This window comes from Elephas maximus, chromosome 2 (assembly GCF_024166365.1).
Source record: "Elephas maximus indicus isolate mEleMax1 chromosome 2, mEleMax1 primary haplotype, whole genome shotgun sequence".
NCBI classification, from domain to species: Eukaryota; Metazoa; Chordata; class Mammalia; order Proboscidea; family Elephantidae; genus Elephas; species Elephas maximus.
The window spans coordinates 49,210,841-49,222,582 of NC_064820.1; the positions used below are offsets into that span (position 1 = coordinate 49,210,841).

General features: G+C 43.1%; 1 long non-coding RNA gene across 2 annotated transcripts; it reads left to right on the forward strand.

Moving 5' to 3' along the window:
* The first annotated feature begins 7,264 nt into the window (after positions 1–7,264).
* LOC126061440 (uncharacterized) lies at positions 7,265–11,448 on the forward strand. Of its 2 annotated transcripts, none has more exons than XR_007513776.1 (4): positions 7,265–7,306; positions 8,399–8,504; positions 9,489–9,571; positions 11,107–11,448. It is a non-coding gene; the product is annotated as an uncharacterized LOC126061440 (long non-coding RNA). The 2 variants fall into 2 exon arrangements; XR_007513775.1 differs by having other exon boundaries at positions 11,177–11,448.
* Positions 11,449–11,742: the final 294 nt, after the last annotated feature.

The following is an 11,742-nucleotide window of genomic DNA, read 5'->3' on the forward strand; positions in this document are numbered from 1 at the left end:
TTGACCTGTAAACCTTCATCTAAAGTACAATAAATTTTTTTTAAAGATTAAAAAATAATAATTTATTGGACAATCCCTGTTTTACTTCATAATTTCAAAAATTATAATGGGTGGGACCCCTATAGATGTGGCTGCAAATGTTGACAGTCAAAAGAATAAATATTTTGGTTTGTTATTGTCTTACTATGTAGAAGAGAGATCCTCCTACACTCAAGACAGGAATTCTACTGGCTAATTTGTTTCTCCTTTGGTATTCCCTACATCAAGTAATGGCATCAGTATTTATAAAGATCCAAGTCACAAAATATCTAAGCCACAAATATCCTCTCTCCCTGATCTCCAAACACCAGTTCCATCATCAAGATTCAATCACTACATTTTCCTTGGGTCTCCTCTTCCTCTTTTAAAAGTTGAGACTTATATTGTCTGATTTCCTAACTTCCCTTTCCATAAACTCTGATCTCACCAGAATTACCTTTCTAAAATAGAGATGTGATCATGCTAATCCTTTGGTTAAAACATGTCGATGCTTTCCTACTGCCATCAGGATAAAGTCTATGGTCCATAGGCTGAAGGCCCATCACAAACCTGTCCTCGGGTCCTAAAAAAAAAAAAAAAAAAAGTTGTAATTCCAGTTAGGCACTTTTAACTCATCTCAGCCTCAACCAAACCTTAATCAAAACCCTGAACATCTTAAAGATCTTGACGGCCTTTGTGGGGGTTTTTTTGTTGTTTGTTTGTTTGTTTTTAATTGACTTAGAAGTTTAACACTGGTCTTCTGTCCTGACTCTCCCTGACCCCATAAAATCTGACTAGCATGAAGAGTGACACCTCCTTCCCTGATCATAACAAAGACAATTTTGGAATAATCAGATTCACTTGTATCCTTTTGGATAACCCATTCACACAATATCTCTGAATGCATTTAAAAGAATTGTTTATACTGGCCCACATGGCTATCAAACAATGAGAGCCATGACAAAGCACAAGAAGAATCCTGAAAGATGCTACATTTCTCCCAGGGTAGATGGTGCAGTGCTTTAGTGCAGTCAACAGGGGGTGCTGCATCTCCCCTCTACCTCCACATCTCAAGCATTTCCAGCATACAAACCACCACCCTGAAACTTCCAATATGTACAAATAAACAACCAGGGTGTCTGAAGAAAGTAAAGAGTAGGGCCAGAGTGCAGGCATCAGAAGCAGGGCTGGCTTCATGGGTGTGTGACCTGTGTATTTACGGAGGCCCCCAAGTGGAAGGGTTCCACACTTAAAGCCTGGCTGTTGCAATCTTGAAATTCTTAATAAATTTTGACTGTGGGCCCCGCATTTTCATTTTGCACAGGGCCCCTCAAATTCTGTAGCCAGTCTGATCAGAGGATTTGAGCCTGGCACTGGATCTGCATTTAACCTTCTCTAATAAACGTTTTTGTTTTTGTTTCTTTTAATAAGGATTAGGAGCCCATATCTTCTTCCCTCTCTGCAGGAAAAAGATATGACAGTCTGCTTCTGTAAAGAATTACAGCCTTGGAAAACTTACGAGGCAGCTCTACTCGGTCCTATAGGGCAGCTTTGAGTTGGAATCAACTCCACAGAAGTGATTTGCTTTTTATCTGTTTTAATAAAAGATTTAATTTTGGATTTTCTTTGTCACCTTCTTTTTACAGTCCAGGTCCAGTCATAAAATCTCTTTCTTGATTCTTCCACAACAAACACTCCCATTTCTCCCTAAAATTGGTTATAAAGTATTTTGCCATCACTTTTTTAACACTTGCTAACTCTAGGCAGCTGGTTTTCTGCCCAGGGCCTTCAGTGTGCAAAAAGAATTTAATAATTTTCTTGTTTTCCTTCTGCTTATTTCACCATCTTCTTTTTCTCCTTCTCCTCCTCCTTCTTCTTCTTTATTTGTGGCAAATACTGTTTTCCAATATTTTCTAACAGCTATGATTGATTGAATCAGCTTCATTGTTGGGAGCTGGTTTTGAGTTTTTTGCAGGGCTTCGAACAGTTTCTTCCCCGTTCAGTCATGGTCGAGGAAGCAAAACCAGAACAGACCCAAATATTTAAAATTTGCGTGAACCAAAACCACAACCGGAACGTGAAAAATTACGCGTCAAAGCCCTTGTAGAAACCTAATCTTTCTCAGAAAACGAGGGCAGCATACGTACTGCATAGCAACCAAATCTCTCGCCTGTCACAGAGTCGGAAAAAACGGTGCCCCACTCAGGGAAGATGGCCAACCTCTGAATGTATGTGGCTCTCCACAGTCCTGCCAATAACCCAGTCTCACACATCAGGCTCCCGAAAGGGCTCACTACGCCTCTTCCGAGTCTCCCATTCCAGGGCTTCGACTAGTAATTTTTCCCGTTCCAGTTATCCTTCCAAATCACCCAAATTCTAAAAATTCGGGCCTGTTCCAGTTTCTCTTCCTCGACCATAACTGAACCGGTTCGAACCAGTTCAAGCTCTGGTTTTTTGGCCTGAGAATTTGATTGGTCGTTTTGGAGAGTTTGGTGCCGTCAACAGTCTAAAGGTGCTTAACCCTCCAGCTGAGTCTGCGTGGCCATTTTCACTTAGGTTTGTTTCTGTGGTAATTCAGGTTCCAGAAGCTGAACTTAGTCGTACAGGCCCTCAGCTGTACTTCACTTCCCATTGATCGCTAGTTTGTTTCCCAAACAGGGTTTTATAAGGGTTCAACATACTTTGGAAAATAAATAATGCAGCTCCTGATGGAGTCTTGGGTGCAAATCACCCTGTTAGCTCCAGTGCAGCTGCTCAAGGCATCAAGAGGACTGGTTGTCATTTCCTTCTGTTTGACCTAATGCAGAACTCTGTGGGAATTAATTTATCAACTTAAATGGAACTGGAAACTGCCCTTCTGCAGGATCATTAGTTGCGAGGTAAAAACTGAAGTCTCCATAAACCATGCCATGCAACTGAGGAGACAGAGACACTAAAGGGCCTGAGAGCAATGCAATGTTATATGAAACCAACAAATAAATTGTTTGGTACAATTTGTAAGGGATATTAAAGTACTACCCATCTCTTTAATGCTCTTTAAAGTACATACAGGATCCCTTTACAATCAAATTGTTATTGTACTTCCCAGTAAAGGTGAGAGATAATAATCAGATCACAGAATCTCATGGCCCTACAGCCTAACAAGATGAAAAAAATAGATGAAACCAGTCAAAAAATTCAACAACAACAACAACCAGTCAAGGGAAAAGCCACGACCTTATATCATAAATTCAAAAGATGACAGCCAAACGAAGAAACAGAGAAGTTGACGAGGGCTCCTTTACTCACTCTCACCCCCCACAAGCATTACCATTGAGTCAGAAAAGTCCTGAGACGACTTCTCATACCTTCCAGCTTTGGAGAGAAATAAACTAAAGAAAATCTTTTATCCTTACTTTCTTGTGACTGGGGAGGGTAGGGTAAAGGAGTAAAAAAAAGCCTCTGGGGTCAAACGGGGGAAGTGAAAGACCTAGGCTGGCTCTGATGGAACGCGGGCACTAAATCTCCATGCCCAGTTTGAGGACAAATCTGTCTGAAGATACTCTCCCATGGGATAGAATACCAGAACTGGTTGCCTCCAAGTAGATTCTCACTCATGGCTATCCCACGTGTTATAGGGTAGAACTGTGCTCCATATTATTTTCTTGGCTGTTATCTTTACAATAGCAGGTCACCAGGTCTTTCTTCCTTGGTATTGCTGGGCAGGTTTAAATTTCCAACCTTTAGGTTAACAGCCGACCACAAACTATGCCACACAGGGAGTAGAATAAGCTCCCATTAAAGAGATGAACTCCATTAGTGAATAGTTAACACAGACTCAGAGGAGAGAGCAGAGCTTGTTTTTCCAACAAGGTCTGCAAACAACTTCCTCTGAGTTATTCCCACATTCAAGATACAGGAAAGTGGTTAGACCTCAATTCCCAGTCTCCAAATATAATTCACAGGGAAGATAGATCAATGCACTAATTTAAGATACAATATGAAATTTATATTTTATTATTTATACTTGAGGGAAAAATGCCCTAAAACTCAGTAGTGCAAGAGTCAGCTCCCTTTTCAGTGGTGAGTGCAATGAGACCTTCTGTTGGAGACTGAGAAGCCACTAAGAGAGACTGAAGCCCTGGTGGCAGTGATTAAGAGCTACTGTTGCTAACCAAAAGGTCAACAGTTCAAATCCACCAGGTGCTCCTCGGAAACCCTAAGGGGCAGTTCTACTCTGTCCTATAGGGTCACTATGAATTGGAGTGGACTCAACAGTGACAGGTAAGAGAGATTAACAAAAAACAACAAGAACACAAAGCTTCCTCAAGGACAGTAGGCATTAAGAAGAAAGTGGACAGGGAAGGGGTGAAGAAAATGAAAATTCCAAGACAGAGGCAGGGTCAGCCTCCACCATCATAGCATGGCACAGCTAAGAGGCAGCAACAGTCTTTATTGTGATTATTGCATTGTTTTGGTAGGAACCTGGCATTTCATGAGGGCAGAGTGCAGTAAAGATTAAATTTTCACAGTTCCCAAATAAAGATCATTTGTCCCACTTCTAAATTCTCTTTTTTTCACCATCACAATAAATTAACAACTAGATACCATTCTTCAAACAATAAAGAGGGCTGGTGGCTCAATCGTTAAGCACCTGGCTGCTAACTGAAAGGTTAGAACCCACAAGCAACTCTGAGGGAGAAAAGAACTGGCGATCTGTTTCCACGAAGATTACAGCCTAGAAAAGTCTATGGAGCAGTTCTACTCTGTCCTATAGGGTCACTATGAGTCAGAGCGGGCTGGACAGCACACAACAGCAACAACTAACAACTGTGTGGAAGAACATTTTGTCATAGTGACTGTTTCAGTGGTTCAAAATTTAAGCTTAAGGAATGAACTTCAATAGAAATTGTCTTAGTTATCTAGTGATGCTATAACAGAAATACCACAAGTGGAAGCCATTAACAAACAGAAGTTTATTCTCTCACAGTTTAGGAGGCTAGAAGTCTGAATTCAGAGCACCAGCTCCAGGGAAAGTCTTTCTTTCTGTGTCGGCTATGGGGGAAGGTCCTTGTTATCAATCTTCCCCGGTCTAGGAGTCTCTCAGCACAGGGACCCCAAGTCTGAAGGGCAAGTTCTCTCCCAGCATTTCTTTTTTGGTGGCATGAGGTCCCATCTTTCTGCTTGTTTCTCTCTCCTTTTATCTCTTGCAAGATAAAAGGAGTTGCAGGACACACCCCAGGGAAACTCCCCTTACATCGAATTAGGGCTGTGACCTGAGAAAGGGTATTGCATCCCACCCTAATTCTCTTTAACCTAATCTTGCCTCATTAACCAAGGTTTAGGATTTATAACACATAGGAAAACTACATCAGATCATAAAATGCAGGAAAACCACACAATACTGGGAATCATGGCCTTGCCAAGTTGATACACATTTTTAGGGGACACAGTTCAATCCATGACATTCCATCCTTTGGCCCCCGAAAATTCATGTAAAACACATTCACCCAATCATATCATCCCAAAAGTCTTAAATCAACTCCAAGTCCAAATTCCATCCTGGGGCAAAATTCCTCTTCATCGAGAATATAAATTATCTGCTTCTAATTTTTTTTTTTTTAAGTACAGTGGTAGAACAGGCACAAACTAGACATTTCCATTACAAATGGGAGAAATTGCAGGGAAAGAAGGGATAACAAGCACCAAACAAGTCAGCAGAACACATTGCATTAGCTCTCAAGGCTTGAAAATAATCCCCTATTCTCTGAGACCATTTAGGCAATGGTCCTGCCCTGCTGACTCTGGGTGTTGGCCACACTTTCTGGATTCTGGGAGACCTTCTTGGCTTGGGTCAACTTGGCTAGACCACGATTCCCAGTATTGTGTGGTGGTCCTCCATTTCGTAATCTGATATAATTTTCCTATGTGGTATAAATCCTAATCTCTGCCTGTGGTTAATAAGGCAAGATTTAAATTATGTTAAAGAGGATTAGGGTGGGATGCAACACCCCTACTCAGGCCACAGCCCTGTTCTGATGTAAGGGAGTTTCACTGGGGTGTGGCCTGCATCACCATCTATCTCACTAAAGATAAAAGCAAAGACAAGCAAGTGAGAGATAGGGACCTCTTACCACCAGGAAAGGAAAGAGGAGAGCAAAGCATGTCCTTTGGACCTGGGGTTCCTGCACTGCGAAGCTCCTAGACCAGGTGAGGATTGATGGTAAGAACTTTACCCCATGGCCAATAGAGAGAGCTGGGACCCTGAATTTGGGCTTCTAGCTTCCTAAACTGTGAGAGAATAAACTTCTGTTTGTTAATGCCATCCACTTGTGGTATTTCTGTTATAGTAGCACTAGAAAACTAAGGGAAACCCTGGTGGTATGGTGGTTAAGAGCTAAGACTGCTAACCAAAAGGTCAGCAGTATGAATCCACCAGGAGCTCCTTGGAAACTGTATAGGGCAGTTCTACTCTGTCCTCTAGCGACAGTATGAGTCGGAATTGACTTGACAGCAATGGGTTTGGTTTTTTGGTTTAGATAACTAAGACAATACCCCTATGAGGTAGGCATCATTACTGATCCCTATTTTACAGATAGGAAACCCTGGTGGCTTAGTGGTTAAGTGCTACAGCTGCTAACCAAGAGGTTGGCAGTTCAAATCCACCAGGCGCTCCTTGGAAACTCTATGGGGCAGTTCTACTCTGTCCTATAGGGTTGCTATGAGTCGGAATCAACTCCACGGCAGTGGGTTTTTTGGGTTTATTTTACAGATAAAGAAGTTGAGGCGTGTATACTTAACATGCTCACGGTCACTCAGTTGGTAAATAGTAGAGCTGAGGTTTGAACCCACACCTACCCCATACTCTTAACCACTAAGCACTTGAAGACAAAGCTTTGCTGATGCAAACCCATATTCATTAACTTTAGAGTTCACAGACTGCATTTATAGTGATTCTTTCGTTCCCAACACCTGTACTTTATAAGTATACTTTCGTAAGTTACGTAAATAAATATAGGTTATTATTTATTCAACGGTGCTGACTCACTGATCACAGCTTAAACCAATGCGGTTTATTCTTTGGTTGGGAAAACCGCTATTGTTCTGGTGTAGATGCTGAGGGGAACCAGAGCCAAGGAGGTAGATTGCTGGTGGTGGGAGCGCAATAGCAGGGGCACTAGCGGGCCAGGAGACGTACAGGACCCATTGTTGGGGGAACCTGTTTCCTGGGGTGGCGACAGCAGTCAGTGGCGGACCAGCCACCGTGGGCAGGGGGCGAGGGAAATCGTGGGGAACCTCACTCAGGAGGGTGAGCAACACAGGTACGCTTTCTGAACTCTTTTGGGAGGGTTCGAAACTCCCACTTTTTCCGTTGCTATTTTTTTCTTCAAACCTTCTCACAATCTGCTGGGCCCGAATGGTGTTTTTGACCTAACCAGTTCTGTCAGGCCTCAGAATCCTCGGCCCTCACCCGCCGTTTTGGTCGGGCTCCCAATGACACCGAGGTGCGGACGGAGGTAGCCACTGGCTTTAGGACTGAGACTGAGTTTCTGGAAGGCGTGGTAGGAGGACGAGTAACCCGAGCCGACCCGGCCCTCCGGGCGGGCGGGCGCTGAGAGCGGGCTGAGCCGAGGCCGGGGGTGGGGGACGCCGCTCAGCAGGCGGAAGAGCAAAGACGGAAGTGGGGCTGCTACCTGCCTGGGGGGGTGGTTGACCTGCCTGGGGGGGTGGTTGACCTGCCTACGGGGGCGGGGGGGGGGATGGTTGACTTGCCTGGGGGGGTGGTTGACCTGCCTGCGGGGTGGGGGTGGTTGACCTGCCTGGGGGGGTGGTTGACCTGCCTACGGGGGCGGGGGGAGGTGGTTGGCCTGCCTGCGGGGGGTGGTTGACCTGCCTACGGGGGCGGGGGGGGGTGGTTGACTTGCCTGGGGGGGGTGGCTACCTGCCTGCGGGGGTGGTTGACCTGCCTAGGGGGTCGGGGGGAGGTGGTTGGCCTGCCTTCGAGGGGTGGTTGACCTGCCTACGGGGGCGGGGGGGGTGGTTACCTGCCTGCGGGGGTGGTTGACCTGCCTAGGGGGTCGGGCGGAGGTGGTTGGCCTGCCTTCGAGGGGTGGTTGACCTGCCTACGGGGGCGGGGTGGGGGTGGTTGACCTGCCTGCGGGGGTGGTTGACCTGCCTACGGGGGCGGCGGGGGGGGTGGTTGACCTGCCTACGGGGGCGGGGGGGGTGGTTACCTGCCTGCGGGGGTGGTTGACCTGCCTAGGGGGTCGGGCGGAGGTGGTTGGCCTGCCTTCGAGGGGTGGTTGACCTGCCTACGGGGGCGGGGTGGGGGTGGTTGACCTGCCTGCGGGGGTGGTTGAAGCCGAGTCTGAAGGTCACCAGTCTGTGCTTCTCTTTAAAGAATTTTACAAGGCACTGACAAGCTTGTCACCCAGTCACACTAGGCAAGGAGACCATAGCCACTAAAAAGATCTTGACCTGGGAAACTGGAGAAGAGGACCGTGAAGGTACCTAGAGATGAATTGACTGGTTCAGCCAGTATGACAAAAGGGATAATATGCAATGACAGTCAGTGGAATAGTAGTAATGAATTTATAATGCAAAACACTCCAAGGATTATAAAGGTCTTATTAGGGGAAAGGAGCTGGGAGAAAATCAAACTCAAAATGCATTTAGTTCAGGAGCCAGATTCTGAGACAACATCTAGTAAAAGTTTTTTATTTAAAATGTTGGGGAATTTTTTTAAAAAGTGGACAGCAGAACAATTTTACATTAACTATTTCAGATTATCCTATGCTCTATTAAAGAATAACAGTAATATTGAATAGTGATTTTTAATTTTACCCCCAAAGGAATTTTACTGTTACCTATACTTACCATGGAAAGCTATTGCACTTATTTTCCTGCGATAAGAATCAAGTTTTAACTAGTTATGGGATTTTACATAGAGCTTTACTCATGTATGTAATACAAAACAAACAAACAAAGAAAACCATTGCCATCGAGTCAATTCCGACTTGTCATGAACCTACGATGTAGTACAGGGTAGAATTGCCTCAAAGGATTTCCAAGGACCAGTTGGTGGATTCAAACTGCCAACCTTTTGGTTTTCAGCTGAGCTCTTAAGCCACTGCACCACCAGCACTCCACAGAGGATAATTATTCAATAAACTGAAAATATACAGCTAAAGTTCTGTGTCTGATTTAAAAGCCATTAATGCTTGTTAAAGTAAATAATATTAAAAAAGAGGAAGGAAATGGGATTTCTCCATTACGTAACATATTGTCAGTCAATGTCTAGGTTGTGGTTGTACCTCATTTTAAAAAAATAACGTGTCCCCAAAATTTAATGAGTAATTACTTTAGGAATTTTACTTACCATTTGCTTTGGACTAGTTGCAACTTGCACATGCCATGCATTTGTTCATGTCACTTGTTTTATATAGAATGCCTGGATTTCAAATTTGGATTTTTCCCTTACTCTTTGCTAGATAAAAGCCCAAAGACAACTCTCTCTTACACTTACGGATTGTGTCAGTCCTGATTCTCGCTAGACAACCTCCCACCCCCCAGTGTAAGTGCTGACTACTTTGCAAAAATCAGTTTCTCCCTCCTGACTGGGTGAGTTTATCTCTGGGATTCTGCAGAATTTCTTATGTTTGGTTCCATAGGGATAAAACTGAGACACATTATTCACTTCAACAGTTAGTTAGCTGTACCTAAAGGCTAATCTTACACAAAATGGCAAGAGAATAGAAACACAGAGAGACTGTTTGGAGCACATTAATTGCTATATGTCCTTTATTTACAAAACAGATTACCAGAAAAAAGAAAATATATATATATATATGAAAAATGAGCACACTACCAGAAAGTACAGCAAAGATATTTGTGGCATGATAATTAAACAGATATTTTTAACATCTTACACTGAGAATACTTAAATGTCATGCATCAGAGTTAGTCACACATCAGATTTTAAATCCAGCCATACTGATGGTAAGGAGATGTTTTGCACAGTGGCTTTAATAGATTTTGTATAATCAGGACAAAGAATTTCTATATATATATACATATCATTGCTCTAGTTTTAGATTTGTTTAGAGAAAACTGGGCTGGAGTGGAGGTGAGAAGGAGTGGAGAAGCTTTAATGCATTGACCATTGTTAATACTGGGTACAAAAATACGATCGAGTTCAAGTAGGTGCTTTATGAGTGGAGTACAGAAACATTAGTGTTTGAGTTACGCTTGCTGTTGTGTTTTAGGTCTCGTATTTTTTTTTTTTTTTACTCTATCTGCTCTTTACATCGTGCTTGGTAGAGTAGAGGGTCAGCAAAAAAGAGGAAGACCCTCAATGAGATAGATTGACACAGTGGCTGCAACAGTGGGCTCAAGCATAGCAACGGTTGTGAGAATGACGCAGGATCAGGCAGTATTTCATTCTGTTGTATGTAGGGTTTCTGTGAGTCAGAACTGACTCCGTGGCATTTAACACCAATACTCTTTACTAGTTCAGATAGTTGAAGTTCTCAGATGGATTATCTAACACACTGTTTCAGAGTAGAAAGTAAATGAACTTTGCAATCAGTCACCTAGGTTCCAAAGGCTACTTTACCATTTATAATCTGTGTGACTTTAGGCAAAACACTTTATCTCTCTGCACCTCAGTTTTCTCATATATAAAATGAGGTTATTGGGAAAATTTATGAGCTAACCATTATTACAAAAAAAAAAACCAAACCTGATGCCGTCAAGTCAATTCGACTCATACCGACCCTATAGGACAGAGTAGAGCTGTCCCATAGAGTTTCCAAGGAGCGCCTGGTGGATTCGAACTGCCGACCCTTTGGTTAGCAGCCATAGCACTTAACCAGTAGGTCACGAGGGTCTCCAACCATTATTAAGAGCTTAAAATAATGTCTGGCACAAAAGCGTTCAATTTCAGTGGCTATATAATCAAGGTACTGTGGGTTAACTGTGCTGGCAGACCAAAAGAGCTGTTAAAAGATTACCATCTAGAAGTTGGGTAAACAGGAACCACACCCTGTCAACATGAGATATGGTTGAAACAACCTGTGAATTACTCTCTCCTTCTTGGTGTTTTTCTAGTCCCTTCCCCCTTTACAGGTTCCCACATGCACAAAAGAACAAAGTGTGACCACTGTTTAACCTTCCTTAGCCCTCCAAAGATGGCGATGTAGTGCCAAAGATCAGTGCGCTTCTGCTATATTCCATAATAAGTGATGCCAACGGCTGCCAAGAGGACTCCATCTTGAATATCATGAGGTTCCATCTTGGATTCCAGATGCACTGCAACCTAAATAACATATTCCACCATTCTGAGAAGTACCCACCCCTTGAAAGAAGCCCACTAAATATTCATTACTCTATTGTCTCCACTGAACCCATATGAGCTCTATCTAGCCTTGCTTCCCTTTTCGAGTCAGTCTTTTGGAGAGGCTTAAAACAATAAAACTTGCTGAAGATAAAGTTTGTCTTTCGTGTGTATTCTTACTCAGGAAAAGACAAGGACCCTTTGTGTCAGATTGTTCACAGTACTATTGGTATCTTCCGTAATTTTTGCTTGCTTCTCATAGACAAAGCAAAGAGATTCCTTAAAGTTAAACTAAAATAATTTTCAAATAAATTCAGTGAGTAAATTTGCAGTTTTTATGTTGTTATGCCTTTGCTATATAGTTCAATAGAATTTTTAAGCTGAAAGAGACTTTACAAAACATCCACTTC